General features: G+C 34.9%; 1 protein-coding gene and 1 pseudogene across 6 annotated transcripts in view; both read left to right on the top strand.

The window, feature by feature from the left end:
- TNIK (TRAF2 and NCK interacting kinase) overlaps positions 1-16,122 on the top strand; it is a 350,899-nt gene that overhangs the window by 145,418 nt on the left and 189,359 nt on the right. The window lies entirely within an intron of this gene.
- Positions 13,436-14,617, top strand: LOC107515854 (annotated as a pseudogene).

Raw genomic sequence — 16,122 nt, 5'->3', positions numbered from 1 at the left:
AAATAAAAAAAGACTCGATTTCCTATTAATTTGATTAAAATGCAAATGATTACAGAAAAAATTCTGTCATTATCTTGTGGGGTTTATAATGTATGTAGTAATACATATGACAGCCACGACATAAAGTACAATGTGGTGGTGGTGGTGGAGCGGGAATTGTTGAATAGAATATATAGCTGCAAGGTTTCTACATTTTCTGTGAAGTGGCACAGTGTTAACTCTAAGTAGACTGTGAAAGTTCAAGGATTATATTCTCTAGAGCAACATTGGAAAAAATTGTGTAAACGATTTTTAAGCATAGCTAAAAAAGCCAATAGATAAATGACAATGGAATTCTAAAAAGTAATTGAGGTGTTTATGGTACGGTAGACTAATATAGGGAACAGATCTTTTTTGATTCTTTGGACTTATCACGGTATTCATCATATTTAACTTATCATTCTTTCCTTTCTACTTCTCTAGATGTTTTCACTGAATTAACTCTTCCCATGGCGTCCACTGTACTGTCTCAATGTTTCTCCATTCCCAATCAGTGTGTGAGCTTTAGGCTCATAAGTGTTGATCCTTTAACAATTAAGGAAATGAGGATTAGGAAGTTGCAGATGAAGAAAAATGTTTAACACGTATCTTCTGTGGAATACAGATTGTCTTTTCTTAGAGATAAGGTGCTGGCAAATTATAAGTCAAAAGATTACTGTGGGAGGAGTAAAGGTAGCTTATAATATTAGTAGCGGTGGGTAAATGGAATCCGAGGTCCAGAATATTTGAGTTTTCTTAACAAAATTAATTTATTGCTACCTAATTATCACTGCCATTTATCACATAATTATTATGTGGCAGGCACTATATGGGATTCTTTACATGTTATATATCATTTAATACTCAAAATAATGCCAATGAGAAAAATGGTAATTTCCTATTGTACCGATGGGGAAAGAGACATAAGGGTCAAGTAACTTGTCTTAGATCATGTAGGTAATAACGGTCTTTGGACCCCTTCCCTTCCCACGCATCACATTTCCTCCTGTTTGAAGTTTATAAAATTTGAATGTTGACATCAGCTTTATCATTATATTTTTAAATACTTGAAAATAACAAGTTGTCATGAGATACATGATCCAGTGGTGATAGTTGGAGTAGTTCATGCCTTCCCAAGAGCACGAGGTGCTAGAAGCTCTTTTTCCCATACTCCTCTACTTCTATCCTAAAAATATTAACCTACTTAAATCTCATGACATTTTCCAACATGATTTGTTATTTTTGACTATACAGAGGAATAAACTGAGACCAAAATTAATGGTAGTATAAGAGCTAAGAGTTAGGTCATATGTCTAGGCTCACATCTAAACTGAGTCCTTTTCTTGCACTTTAAATTTAAATCCTTATTCTAGAACTTCAGTGGTAAGGACATGTTTTTCTAAGTGTTCCAGGATTGAGCTGGCTCCTGGCAAAGTTGGAGTAGTGAGAGGATGGGAATAGCATCTACATAAGCCTGTCACATTTTCTCCTGTCTCATGTCTGGAATGTCATGGCAAGATATCAGATCAGTAGTGACATTTACAAGAAAGAGAATATTTTTGATTAGAAGATGAGATTTTAAGACCTTAGTAAGACCAAATTCCAATTTTATTTAGAACCATTACCTTTTTTTAAAGCATTGTATGTTTTTATTTAATTATGCTTAGAAAACAGGTTAAAATATCAGTCGACAGGGTAGCTCTATTGTAATTGATTCATCGTTTTGAAATAGCTATTTTAGATTCCTCGGGTTGGTACAAAACACCCTTTATATTCTGGCAGGTACTGGAGAACCATTGCCTTTTAAAGGTGTGAAGGAATCTTAGAGAAAGCCATTCTCATATTTTTTTTTTTTACAGGTGCTTTTAAAACCCAGAGAAGTTTAACGTCTATTTCAGAGAACCAGGACCACCACTCAGGTGTCCTAACTCCTAATTTAGGGCATTTCTAAACACATTTTACTTCCACTTTCTTTTAATCTGCTCGTTGAGGTAATGAGCTTTTTTTGCATGGCTTTCATTCATGCTTCTTGAACTACTCTCCCAGGAAAGGTGCTTATAATGAAAATATGCATGTTATAACTTAAAATTTTAAACCCATCTTGGGACAAATTATTATTAGAAGGTGATTGATAAACTTAAAGAAGAGAGGAAAGGAGGAAGTTCACTGACTTCGGTAATCTTGAATAGTTTTTCCAGCACTGTAAATACTGACCTGAATAAAATACTCAACAACATTCAAGACTTAAGATGACCTGCTGTTGCAGTAGATTTGATTGAGATAAAAATTTCTAATCTTTTAAAGCCATATAACTGTGAAATATAGTAAAATCCCCAGTAAGGTTCTAAAATACCTCATAAACATTACATAAGTAGAAATTTTTAGGAGATATAGTTATTTGTCACCGAGACATTATTCCAAGTTAAAGCCTGTAAATCCTGTTGGATTCAGGCTTTTTACAACTGGGGTGACCTTCTTAGATGTTTTTATCCAAGAGTTTGATTAAAACCAAAGGAAAATCCACAAAATGAATTTATTAGATATATCTAAGCCCTTTTTTTTAAGATATAATGAATCCAAAGTTCAGATATATTAAATTTGAAAAGAATCATTGATAAAAATGGAATTGGACATTATATACTAAAACAATAGAGTTGAGAACTTTCTTGACAATTAAAATGAGCATTTTTGTCTAGTTTTTCAATTGGGCTAGGGAAAAAAAGAAAGATTTGCAGCAGCATATAATACTCAGATGCATCTTGATTTGCCTCGAGAACTGTAGAGGAAGCCTCTACATTCCGCCTCAACTTATTTTTGGAAACAGTACCACAAAATGATTTACTGTAAAACACATATGTTTTTCTACGAGAACAACATTATGGAGAGGATCAGCTTTTCTGAACAAAGACTTAGCATCATATAAACCACCTTACTAATAGTAACTATAAGAATAGGAAATATAGACTAAAATTCTAGTGTCATAGAGCTTTTATAACAGTTGAATATTATAAGATGTCCCCATGTACTAAAAAATGGTACACAGAGCTCTTCAAACTATGACATGTCTCATAAATGAGATTATGGAAATGGGAGTAGCTTACTTGGCCCTGGCTTCTATTTACTAATGTTAATTGAGTCAAAACAAATATGAAACATCTATTTGCTCTCCAAAGCAATGTTTTTGTGTCTAAAATTTTATGTCTTGATTTACAGTGTATACCTTTGCTATGAAAGATTATGAAAGAATGACATAGACTATGGGGTTCTGGAAGATGTAATCTTCTTTCAGAGATGTCTGAATAGGTTTCCCACTTCTTCTGAATTTTCAGATAATGAGTCAAGGCATTTATGAATTATGTTCTTACTCTTAGTTTGTGTCCTAAGTACTATAGTAGGGCACCCTTAGATATCTATTGTTATGGTGCAGATGGTGTTGATGATGATGATGATGGTTGTAATGGAAGAGGAGGAAGAAAAGGAGGACAAAGAGAAGAAAATTTTAAAAAATAATAGCCAGTCAGCTTCTCTCTGTTCATGTCTTCTACCCACGTCAGTTAATTCGGATACGCTATTTAAGTGGCTCAGCAGCAGCCATAGTCCCATTTCCTCCTACCAAAGGCTTACCAGGAAATATTGACTTAAGCAGTTTTTCTCCTTCATAACTATAGAGTATACTTGACATCTCCCAGGAATGCTAAGATAAGCTGGATCCTTTAGGAATGGAGCTGGCCAATCCACTAAATGACCAAGTCTCACAGTAGTCAGTTTATTCCAAGTTGATTTCCTAAAGAATTCTCCTAGAACAGTATTTCTTAATCATCATACAGCACCAGAGTCACTAGTGCCTGGGCCTCATCTGCGGGCACTGTGATCCGTTGTTCTGCAGTAGAGTGGCAGATTGTTTTGTTTGTTTGTTTGTTGTTGTTGTTGTTGTTGTTTAGCTCTCCAGGTAAATCTCATGTACAGCTAGGGTTCCGAACTACTGGGCTAGAGCTTTATTATCTGCCAAATGGAAGAATGAGGATTAATTATATTAACATCTAATGAATAGATTGAAAATGAAAGTGGGTGCTTCTTAATAATTATTTATTCAATACTTTCCATTCTATCACATCTCTTCACTCTTGCTTTCTCATCAACTTTTCTCTTTGAGTAAATGCAGTTAAAGTCAGGCAGGCTAACACACATTATTATTGCCAACAAATTCAGCAACCTGGGTATTGCTCAAGAATTTCAATGGCTAATGTGTTTGTCCCAGCCTTGGGTATAAATAATACATTATCAACAGCTGATAAAGAAAACAGGTTTATCAAAAAATTATCTGTTTGAATTTTGTCATTGAAGACCGGTGATTCCTGTCCATGGAAGATAAATCATCTGTATCTTTTAAATTAAGGCATATTTCATGCTAATATTCTCTGTTTGCCTAATGTCTTCCATTGGAAAAAAAGAAGTATTTACCTAATATCTTAAAGCAAGACTATTATTAACTTAGTTCTCAAGGAAAGAAATTTTTAAAAATAACTTTCTCTGCTCTCCATTTCTTTTACTGTAAGCATGTGGCGAAGTCTTGGCATCTGTTCAGCATACATTTTCTGCTTCCTTTCTGCCTTTTAGTCAATGCACATTTCATCTGAGTTCTTCTCCCTCCCACCTCCTCCCCCTTTGGTAATCTACAGGAAACCAAACCTTACTAATTTGAGTGTTTGCTCCCCAAATTACTTATTATTGTAGTAGTCCATATTAGCTAGAGTTTGTGGAGGATTTGTATTGCTTGAGGCGTTATAAAAAATTTATAAAAGACAGATCCATGTAAATAATATGTGATATTGAGGGAAACTGCAAAGGCAGGAGGATTTTTTTCCAGACTAGCTATTTGCAATAGATTGCTCATTATGGAATTCTGCATGTGAGAGGGCTTTTTTTTTTTTTTTTTTTTTTTTTTTTTTTTTGCAAAGGGGAGCTATTAAGTAAAATAATTTGGGAGTGAAAGCCAACTGTGGACAAGAGAGTTTCTTCTGCTTATGTACCTATCCATTGCCTAACATTCATGCCTTTGTTGTTTTCCAAGCTTATTGTGTTGCTCTAGAATGCCCAGGGGTTCTCAGAAGTCAGTGTGCATCAGAATCCCTAGGAGGGCTTTGTTAGTACACAAATTGCTCTCTTCTGGAGAGTTTCAGATTCATAAGTCTGGTGTGGGGCTGAGAATTTGCATTGATGAACAAGTTCCGAAGGGATGCTTATGTTTCTGATCATATAATGAGCAAATATTAGTGAAACGTAGAAACTTTTGGTCTGAGAGATGAGTATCCATTCAACCTCTCAGAATGAAGTTATCCCACAACTCCATCTTACAAGTAACCAAAATTACATCCACCTGAATGAACTTTTGGGGATCGTGGGAGAGCCAGAACATGGCAGAGAGGCAATACCCTCATTAGTTCTGGGGAGATCAGTCCACTTGCATTCCCATACACCATCATACTTGCCTGGCTTCCTCTTGTCACTTGAGGCACTTCTCTGGGAACTAATTAATGCTGTTGAGGTGCATGGCTCCCAGAACCCTATTTGGGTGGTGGGGATTCCTGTTCTTCAGCTGCCCATCCTACAGGCCTGGATCTATAAGGTTTCTTTTAGGCTGCATGGGATTCTACTTCCTGTCCTCCTTTTACAGAGGGCAAGAACTATGGATTCTCCTGGATGGCCAACTTTGTTTGGCTGCCAAGAAGCCTTTCTTTGTTAGAGCCTTTAATTGGTAGTCAGCGAAACTGAACTCCTCGGTTCCTTGGTAAGCGGGAGCATTCAGTGATGGTGATGGTTATTATTTTGAAGCTTTAGCACCAAAGTTTGAAATTCTCCTACGTTAATAATTTTGGGGATCTAGTTCCTTTAGTTATCCAATTGGATTTCTCATAGGATCAGTCTGGTTGCTAAATTTCCTATATAATCTGCATGTCTCAGCAAAAAGGAAAAAGGAAAGAAAAAAAAGGGTAGTTCTATTTTTGTGGAAAAAGAGGAAAGAATCCAGGAAATGTTTCAGAAGACTATATGGTTTCTTAGCTCCTTCTTGTACATATGCAATTCAAGGAGAATTTGGTCAGTTGCTAACATTACATGAGAGTTTTTAAAAGTTAGTATAAAATTTAGCTCCCTTCCCCTCTCCTTCATAAGAATCCATGAAAAAATTTTAGTTTACACAATTTAAATACAATTATTTTCTTATTCGTAAGTTTTCGTAAGACGGTATTGTAGAAAGGGGGTGTATATACCAAGGTTCCACTCTCATATTACAGGTGACAGAAGCTGGATCCCAGCCTCTAAAGAAGCTACCTACACCATTCTGCTAGTATAATTAAGAATAGCAGTGGTCCAGGTCTGCTGCAAGATTAGAGTTCCATCCACCTCCTGATACTGTCACTCCTCACTCCTCTTTTTTGGAGTTTTACACTGTAAATTTCTCCTTTGAATTTTAAGGAAAGAAAATAGTTTCAGTCCCTTTCTTGAGATTTTTATATAATTTGTTCACAAGCTTCAGAAAACAGTTTAGTTTAACTGTTTTGATTACTCTGTTTTTCCTTTTCAATTTTATTTGTTATTTTACAAAGCTTCCATATACCATTAAGAGAACCTACAGATAGTTTCCTTTGGCAGTTATGGTTTAAAAAGTACTTTTGGCTCTACCCCAAGTCAGTGACCTATAAATACTCATGCTGGCTCTTCTTTCTATTCTTTGTAATTCACTGAGATGAGAGATGTTGGCTTGATGCCACAAGAAAAATGTTATTTTGATGATAACCAAAGATTTAAATCTGTACCAGAGTTGAAGAGCCAATCGTGGCCTGGATGATTTCTTTTAGCCACAATGCTCATTCTGTATGTAGACCACATCTCATGTCTGTGCTATGAGTAGGAGACAGGATGCCAGTTCTCACAGTCACAGTTTTTTAATTGTAATATGGCAGCAAACATTGCTCTCATTGACCTTCAGGTATAGCAAGATCCAGAGGGCTGTCTGAGATGTATATAAATGTGTATATGTGTGTGTGAGAGAGCAAAAGAATGGATACTTGGTGCAGTTTCAGTGTTAACTATTGGGATATCAGAAATATGAATGATGTTTAAAATATAACATTTGCTCCTTTGGACCAGGTACTATGTTAAGGACTTTTAATGCTTTGCTTTATTTAATTCTCACAATAGCTTTCTGAGGTAGGTTCTGTTACTATCTCTATTTAGCAGATTAAGAAATTGAGATTAAAAGAAGGTAAATAATTTACTCATGATTTCACAACTGGTAACTGCAGCATGAGAATTTGAATCTATACCTATCTTGAAAGCACAGTTCTTATATATACTTTGCTACCCTGGTGAAACTTCTAGTTGTGATCTGATGTGGTCAAAACTTATTCACTGCATAATTCCATTTCTATTCCTTGCTGACGTTAGATTTTTCATATGAGAAAAGGCATGGGAGGCTGTCTCCTGATTCTCTTCCCATCTGTTCCCGTGTTTCACCTTCAGAGTACTTTTATTTTTTTAAGGCACAGGGAAATAGGAAGTAGCTCCCAACCAAGCAAAATTTGGGAACCAGACCTAGTTTGTCTCAATTTAACTGGAATATTGTATTTCCCAATGACTGATAGGATCTATTTGTATTTAATGCTATGCCATTCTATAAGGATATTATTACTTCCTAGTTTCTTCAAAGAGGGACGGCCTGGAAGTGTGGCCAAGATTATTTATTCAGTAGGTTCTCAGCACTATCTATTTTACTGACTACTCTAGATGTTGCCAGGTTATTTCTGTTGAGCCACAGTCAGCAATAAGTTAACCTGAAATATCTATTTATTTGTTTTTACAGTAATTGTTGTATAAGATTATGTTAATTAACTATATCAACATTAATAAATTTTATGTCAGTATTGATTCCTAATATTTGTTGGGTAACAAGTATGAAAGTATTAGCCCTAATTTATAGTAACAGTAACCTAGAGCCTATAGATCTGATAGTAAGAAAATATAATATTATACGTTAATATTAATTCCTTTTAAAGTGATGAATGCTTTTATTTCATCTTTTTATACATCCCCAGGAAATTGTTCTCTTGGAGGCAATTTTTTATTTAGATACAGTTTGCACCAATTAGCCTTATGATAATTCTTAAGGTGAGATCAAGAGGAATAAGAAAAGGAGCTAACATTACAAACATCTGGAAATAGTAATAACTGCTATTTATCAAGAATTTACTGTGTGCCAGGCATAGTGCGAAGCATTTCCTCACATCAGCCCAATGAACTGTAAATATTTTTATCCTCACTTTACAGATGAAAAACTGAGGTTCAGAGAATAAGCATCTGATCTGAGGACACACAACTCCTGAGTGGTGAACACTGGAAGTGGGGACCCGGCACATGATGCTCTATTGTCTCTTAAAACCCGAGAGTTTGTCACCCTGTTTAAAAAGTCTCATCTACAATGATCAGATGGAACCACAGCAGTTGTGAGAGCTGCTGAGGCTCACTTGAACCTCCATGTGATTATCTGGATATTGGGCAGGGTTAAGGCCATCCAAAAGGTGCAAGGCTAAAGGATGTGGCCCATTGATTGGTGTCATACAGGGAGATAACCCCTGTCTATCCATAAGTGCCATGTATCTAGGAATGAACAGGCAGGTCATAGGTTCTTATTTAAAAGGGCATAGATTTCAAATGGGGAAGTACTTGGCTAATTATATTTAAGTAAGCTCACATCTATAAAACTGTAAAAACTGTATTTTCTTAAGGGCAGAAATGGGTGGTGATATCCCTAGTGTTATGAATTTTTTTCCTTATAATGGATGGACTATTAGAAGATTGATTCTGAAGGACTCTAGCACCAAACTGCATGGGTTTGAGTCTTAGTTCTAACTCTCATTAGCTCTGCAGGCTTGGGCAATTTATATAACCTCTCCGTACCATAGGTTCCTTATCTGTAAAATGTAGGCGATAATAATAGTATACCCTTATAGGGTTGTTGTAATGAGATAATATATGTGAAATGCTAGAACAACAATATTGTTCTTAATGTAGTGGCTTGTTATTGGCACCACCACCATTATTATTGTTGCTGATGACAAAGATGTTAAGTGCAGTTAACAGCTGCCTTGGAGAGAGCAGCTCAGATGAAGCCCTGACCAAATTATGAACCATTTTGAGAGTCATTAAAACAGCAGTTATGGAAATGAATGCCAATAGCTGGAGTTGGCAAGGGGGTGCCCGTCTGGCACAGCCATGTACTGGTAGTGGGAGAGCAAATTGGTATAATTCCTGGGAAGTCACTTAGGTGATGTTATCGGAGGTCTTAAAAAGATGGAAGCCCTTTGACCTAGGAGTTCTGCCTCTAGAAAAATTTGACATACACCTAAAGATAGATAGAGATTTATGTTTATGGACATGATGAGATATGATAATAATGAAGTAGATGAAAAAAAGCAAAATATAAACACTATATATAGGAATCTCCTATTAAAAATATGTCTTAGTAGATACCTTCAAATTAGTTTTTTTTTTTTTTAAGCCAGAGGTAATAAGCTAATGTTCCTCTTTCAACATTGGCTTATACATCAGATTTTTACTAGTTATATGCAGTTTTGTTCATTAGTGTCTACATATAATCTTTTCATCCAAATACTAAAAATTATGGCATGCTGCTAGAAGGCTTTTCCCCCCTGCAACAGATTCTGATCAATACAGTAATATTTTTCACTTACTTGGGTAAGTACAGTTTAAAAAGTCTCCTTCTACCCCGAAATTTTGATACAGTTCCAAGGGCCATGAATCCTATGTATTATACCATCCCACACCCATTGAGAATCCCTGATATGGAATAAAGGTTTTTGTTACAAACACAAATACTTTTGAAGATCAAATGATTCTATGTGGGAAGATCTCCTATGAACCAGTTAATACTAAAGAGGTATTATTATTTGATGTTCATTCTAAATACACAATTTAGGCAAAATTAGCCCTTGCTATTTAAGAAGACTTTTGATATTTTTTAATGGTTTCTCTAGTAGATCATTACTTCTTTTCCTATTTTTTATATTAAATTGGATTTACCTTCAGGTAATATGGCAATTTAGAGGACTATGATGAAAAAGGCCAAGGACATGGCATTCAGACTAGTATAGATTAAAAAAAAAAGTATCTATACATGTTTTAATGCCCAGCTGCTGGATCTTTGGGCTAAAATACTGAGTTAGTTGATGTTGATAAGCATCATTCTAATAGCCACGCTGAGGTACAGACAGAAGCTTATTTTTATGTGAGCATGTAAAGGTTGCTCTTTTTTTTTTGACAGGTAACGTCTACCATGTAGCAATAAAAATACAAGGCCCAGGTTCTTACTGTCATTTGAAAGGTCAGGAGAATTACAGTATAATGACAGACTCTTCTCATCACTGTATAACAGAGACAGAGATCTTATATGCACCTTTTACATGCCCCAAATGAAAAAAAAAAAAACATTAAATTCGAGTCTTGGAGCACAACTGTTCCTTTCAGGGGAGCTATGCAGATAAAAGAGACAGTCTGCAACTTAGAAACTGACTCTTCTTTAAAAATCAAATTGACTGTAGATAGCATTTTCCCAGAAAATCAGTGTTACAAATCAGGGTTTGGTGAACCTTTTCTGTAAAGTGCCAAATAGTGAATATTTTAGGTGGTGTTGGCTGTACCATCTCTGTTGTAACTACTTAACTCTGCTGTTGTAGCAGAAAACAGCCCTAGACATGGGTGTGTGACTATGTTCCAATAAAATTTATTTAGAAAAACAAGCAGTGAACCAGATTTAGTTTGTCAACACTTGTTACAAATGACCATTTGTTTCTCAGACCAGCCCACAGAAACTTATCTTGCAAGTTGATGATATATTTTATATTGAGAACAATACTATTTTTTAAAACTTAATTTTGTAAAATCAAAATAATGCTAATGTATGCCCAGCAAACAAAAGCCTAAGACCAGATAGTTTAATTGGTGAATTCTACCAAACATATAAAGAATAACTAATACTAATCCTTCTCAAACTCTTCCAAAAAAATGAAAGAGGAGAGAATAGTTCTAAAATCATTTTACAAGGCCAGCATTACCTTCAGATCAAAACCAGGAAAGAATAGCGCAGGAAAAGAAACTTACAGATGAGCATAGATGGAAAATTACTGATGCACATAGAAGCAAAAATTCTCAACAAAACATAAGCAAACCAAAGTCAGAAATACATTAAAAAGATCATACACCATGATCGGTTGGGATTTATTCCAGGGACACAAGGTAGGTTTAACACCCACAAATCAATTGGTGTGATACACCACCTTAACAAAATGAAGGGTAAAAATCATATGATTTTCTCAATAGATGTAGAAAAAGCATTTGACAAAATTCAATATCCATTCATGATAAAAACTCCCAATGAAATGGTTATAGGGAATGTATCTGAATGCAATAAAGACCACAGATGACAAGCCCACAGCTAACATCGTACTCAATGGTGAAAAGCCAGAAGCTTTTCCTTTAAGATCAGAACAAGACAAGAATGCCCATTCTTACCACTTTTATTGAACATAGTATTAGAAATCCTAGCCAGAGCAATTAGTAATGAAAAATAAATAAATAAAAGGCATCCAAATTGGAAAGAAAGAAGTACAAATGACACTATTTGCAGATAACATATTATATATATATAAAAAACTCTAACAACTCTACAATAAACCTGTAAGAACTAATAAATGAATTCAGGTAAGTTGCAGGATACAATATCAGTATACAAAAACCTATTGCATTTCTATACACTAATAATGAACTGTCAGAAAGAAAAATTTAGAAAACAATCATGTAATTACATCAAAAAGAATAAAATGCCTAGGAATAAATGTAATCAAGGAGGTGAAAGGCCTATACACTGAAAACTATGTCCTTGACAAAATAAATTGAAGAAAATGCAAATAAGTGGAAAGATATTTCATATTCACAAATTGGAAAAATTAATATTGTTAAAATGTCCATCTACCCAAAGCAATCTATAGATTCAGTGCAATCCTTGTCAAAATTTTGGTGGCATTTTTAACAGAAATAGAAACAAGTAATTCTAAAATTCGCGTGGAACCACAGAAAATCCTGAATAGTGAAAGCAATTTTGAGAAAGAAGAATAAAGCTGGAGGCAACACACTCCTTGATTTCAAACTATATTACAAAGCTGTAGTATTCAAAACAGTATGGTATTGGAATAAAAACAGACACATAGGGCAATGGAACAAAATAAAGAGCCCAGAAAAAAACTCAGGCATGTATAGTTATTTACAACCCAAAAATATGGAATGGAGAAAGGACAGTCTCTTTAACAAATGGTATCAAGAAAACTGGAGAATCACATGCGAAAGAATGAAACTAGACCACTATCTTACACTGCACACAAAAATTAACTCAAAATGTATTAAAGACTTAAATGTAAGACATGAAACAATAAAACTCTTAGAAGAAAACATAGGTGGTAAGCTCCTTGACAATGATTGATTGGCAATGATTTATTGGTTTATTGGTTTTGACACCAAAAACAAAGGCAACGAAAACAAAAATAAACAAGTGGGAGTACATCATACTAAAAACCTCTGAATAGCAAAGGAAACCATCGACAAAATGAGAAGACATTTTGGGAGAAAATATTTGCAAATTATGTATCTGATAAGAGGTTAATATCCAAACCATATGAAGAACTCATATAATTCAGTAGCGGAAAAACAACAACAACAAAACAATCAAATTTTAAAAACTAGCAGAGGATCTGAATAGAAGTTTTTCTGAAGAAGACATACAGTTGGCCAAAAAGTACATGAAAAGATACATCACTAATCCACAGGGAAATGCAAATCAAAATCACAATGATTTATCGCCTCATGCCTGTGAGAATGGCTATTATCACAAAGACAAGAAATAAGCAGTGTTGGCAAGGATGCAGAGAAAAGGGAATTTTTGTGCACTGTTGGTGTGAATGTAAATTGGTGTAGCCACTATAGAAAATGAAATTGAGGTTCCTCAAAAAATTAAAAGTAGAACTACCATATGATCCAAAAATTTCACTTCTGGGTATTTATTCGAAGAAAATCCAAACACTAACTTAATGTAAGATGTATGCACCCCATGTTCATTGCAACATTATTTAAAATGGCCAAGGAAGCAACCTATGTGTCCATCAAAGAATGAATAGGTAAAGAAAATGTGTATACATATACAGTGGAGTATTATTCGGTTATAAAAAATAGTGAAATCTTGCCATTTGCAATGACATAGATATGAACCTAGAGGGTGTTATGCTAAGTGAAATAAGTCAGACTGAGAAAGACAAATACTACATGATCTCGGTTACATGTGAAAGCTAAAAAAAAGAGAAGGAAATAAAGACAAAAAAAAAAAAAAAAAAAAACAAGCTCATAATACAGAGAATGGATTAGTGGTTGCCAGAGTGCCAGAGGCAGGGGTTGGAAGTATGGGTGAAATGGGTGAAGAGAGTCAAAAGGTAAAAAAAGTCATAGGGATGACTTTTGGTAAATATAATTAATAATCCTGTGTTGCAGATTTGAAAATTATTGCTAAGAGAATAGATCTTAAAAGTTCTCAAGAAAACTCAGGCAAACCTAAGAATGGCGGGTACAGGTTTGATGGCTAGAAAAATTGTGGTGGTTGCACTGTTGTATTTTGACCAAGGTTATGAAGCGCTTAGTGTGCGGGAAGCGGCTGCGAGGCTGGTGGAGGAGGAAACTCTCAGATACTGACTTACTAAGACCTATCTGAGCTACTTGACAGCCCCGGATTATGCTGCATTTAAAACCGACATAATGAGATGAATTTGAAAGATTGGCTGCTCAGCAACCAATTGAATTGCTCATTGTGAAATGATATAAACTTCCGGCCCCTTCCTCTCGTTAGGAAAATTACATTACTGCATGGCAAGAATGTATAAACAATTCTATGGCCCAGTTAGAGCATCAAGTGGTTCGAATCGAGAATCTTTAATCTCACAGCATGGATGCCATGCCCGGAAAGTATATAATGAAAATCTAGTTCATATGATTGAACATGCACAGAAAGAGCTCCAGAAGTTAAGGAAACATATTCAAGATTTAAAGTGGCAGCAAAAGAACATGCAACTCACAGCAGGACCTAAATTAAGAGAAGTGGAGTCAACTTGGATATCCCTGGTCAGTAAGAATTATGAGATTGAAAGGATTATTGTGCAGTTAGAAAATGGAATCTTTCAAATTAAACAGCAACATGGAGAGACCAACAAAGAAACATCTGACAAGACTTCTGAAAGGAATTAACTCTGTACATAGAAAGGAGGGCAAGTTGGGCCCTCACAGGAGATCAGGCATCTCAACTGTTAAGGACATAGCATCTTATAGAAGTTACCAGTGGTTAAGTGTGTAGAAACCATAGAAAGTGAACTATTATATTCTGTTTGCACATTAGCAAAATAAAAATTTTCAACTTGGTGTTAAAAAAAGTTCTCATCACAAGAAAAAAAATTCTGTAACTATGTATGGTGACAGATGTTAACCAGATTTATTGTGATGATCATTTGCAATATATACAAATATTGAATCATTATGTTGTACTCTTGTAATATTGTATGTCAGTTAAACCTCAATAAGAAAAATAATGCCAACAGACATCTAAACCCACCAAACCTATTTACTCTTCCTAAAAGAGTTCTCTAAAGTAACTGCTTGCCTTTTAGCTGTACACTGCCTTCATATCTCAATGTAAAGGCTTTTATTGTTTCCTAATTTATTACTTTTAGACTTTTGTTAACTTTCTGCTAAGATAGATGAGAATTTAGTTCAGTGTTACTCTCATGTGCCCATTTGCCCATATTTGCAATATAAGTATATGGTTATTGTTTCTCTATTTGTTACAGTAATAAATATTCATTTAAAACTTCATTTCAAAAGTATGCACCATAAGTTTTCACTAATAGACAGTATCTTTTAGATTCCCTGCTTTGTAAAATTAGGATTTTATCAGTCTTGTACTCCTTTTGATACTTTTGTATAACAAGACTCATAATATTTCATTTATATAGCTTTCTATTTTCATAGGATTTCCAAATGTCATTTTTTCCCGCCCTTTTGTCCCTTTAATTTCAATTTCAATTTTTGCCAGTCCCACATCAAAATTAAGTTTTATGCCCTTATTCCCCAGCTCCCCCTCACCAGGGTCCTTCATTACTCTGCTCTCTGTTCCTGCTGCTCACCTGTCACTGTGAACTTTTCCTGCTTCAGAGCCACTGGTTCTCCAAAATCGTCCTGTCTTCATTCCATGGAATTCTGCAGAATCCTAGATGAAAATTGTTTTCCTCTCACTCCATTGCTAGAGTTTAGAAAGGTGAATGGTAAGAATGGGGTAGAGGGAAAGAGTGACTTTTCTGTTTTGTTTGTCGTCTTTGTCTTCAGCCTGCCAGGCTCCATTCTGAAAAGTTTGATTTCTGTTTCTTTCTGATTTCTGTTCCTTCATAGAGGACGAGTTTTTTCCCTCTTCTTTTTATTTGAAGGTACATTTTGTGATGACTTCAACTTCTAAAATTAAGTCCTGATTTTATGAGAAATGAGAATATTTATCGATTTATCTTCTATTTAATTTTTAATTTTATAGGTAGTTTTTAATTACTAGGATTTTTTGCTAATTATTTATTCCTTTCTATAGCATTCTTTTCTTGTTTTATGGATATATTTTCTTGATTTTCTTGAGATATTGGAAGTTATTTTCTATTGCCTATTTTATTTATATTTGCTCCAGGAACATTCGTTTTCCCATTTATTTATTTTGCTTGTGCTCTTTGTCCATTTATAATTAAGAGCAGGGTCATTAACCAACTACTTTGTGACTCTCCATGGACTTTATGAGGAGTCTTTTTCTCTGAGGCCTTTCAACTTCTTTACAGAAGATTTATACAGATTTCTTTTTTGGAGGGCGGGGTCTGGGTTGGTGGAGAGAAAAGAGGGGAGAGATGAGAGAAAGAGAATGTTGTGTGGCAGGATGAAGGGGGCACACATAGAGGCTTTCAAATAATT

Source organism: Rousettus aegyptiacus, unplaced genomic scaffold (genome assembly GCF_014176215.1).
Source record: "Rousettus aegyptiacus isolate mRouAeg1 unplaced genomic scaffold, mRouAeg1.p scaffold_m13_p_4, whole genome shotgun sequence".
NCBI classification, from domain to species: domain Eukaryota; kingdom Metazoa; phylum Chordata; class Mammalia; order Chiroptera; family Pteropodidae; genus Rousettus; species Rousettus aegyptiacus.
Note: the sequence above shows the minus strand (reverse complement) of the source record. Positions and strands in the feature narration are given on the sequence as shown.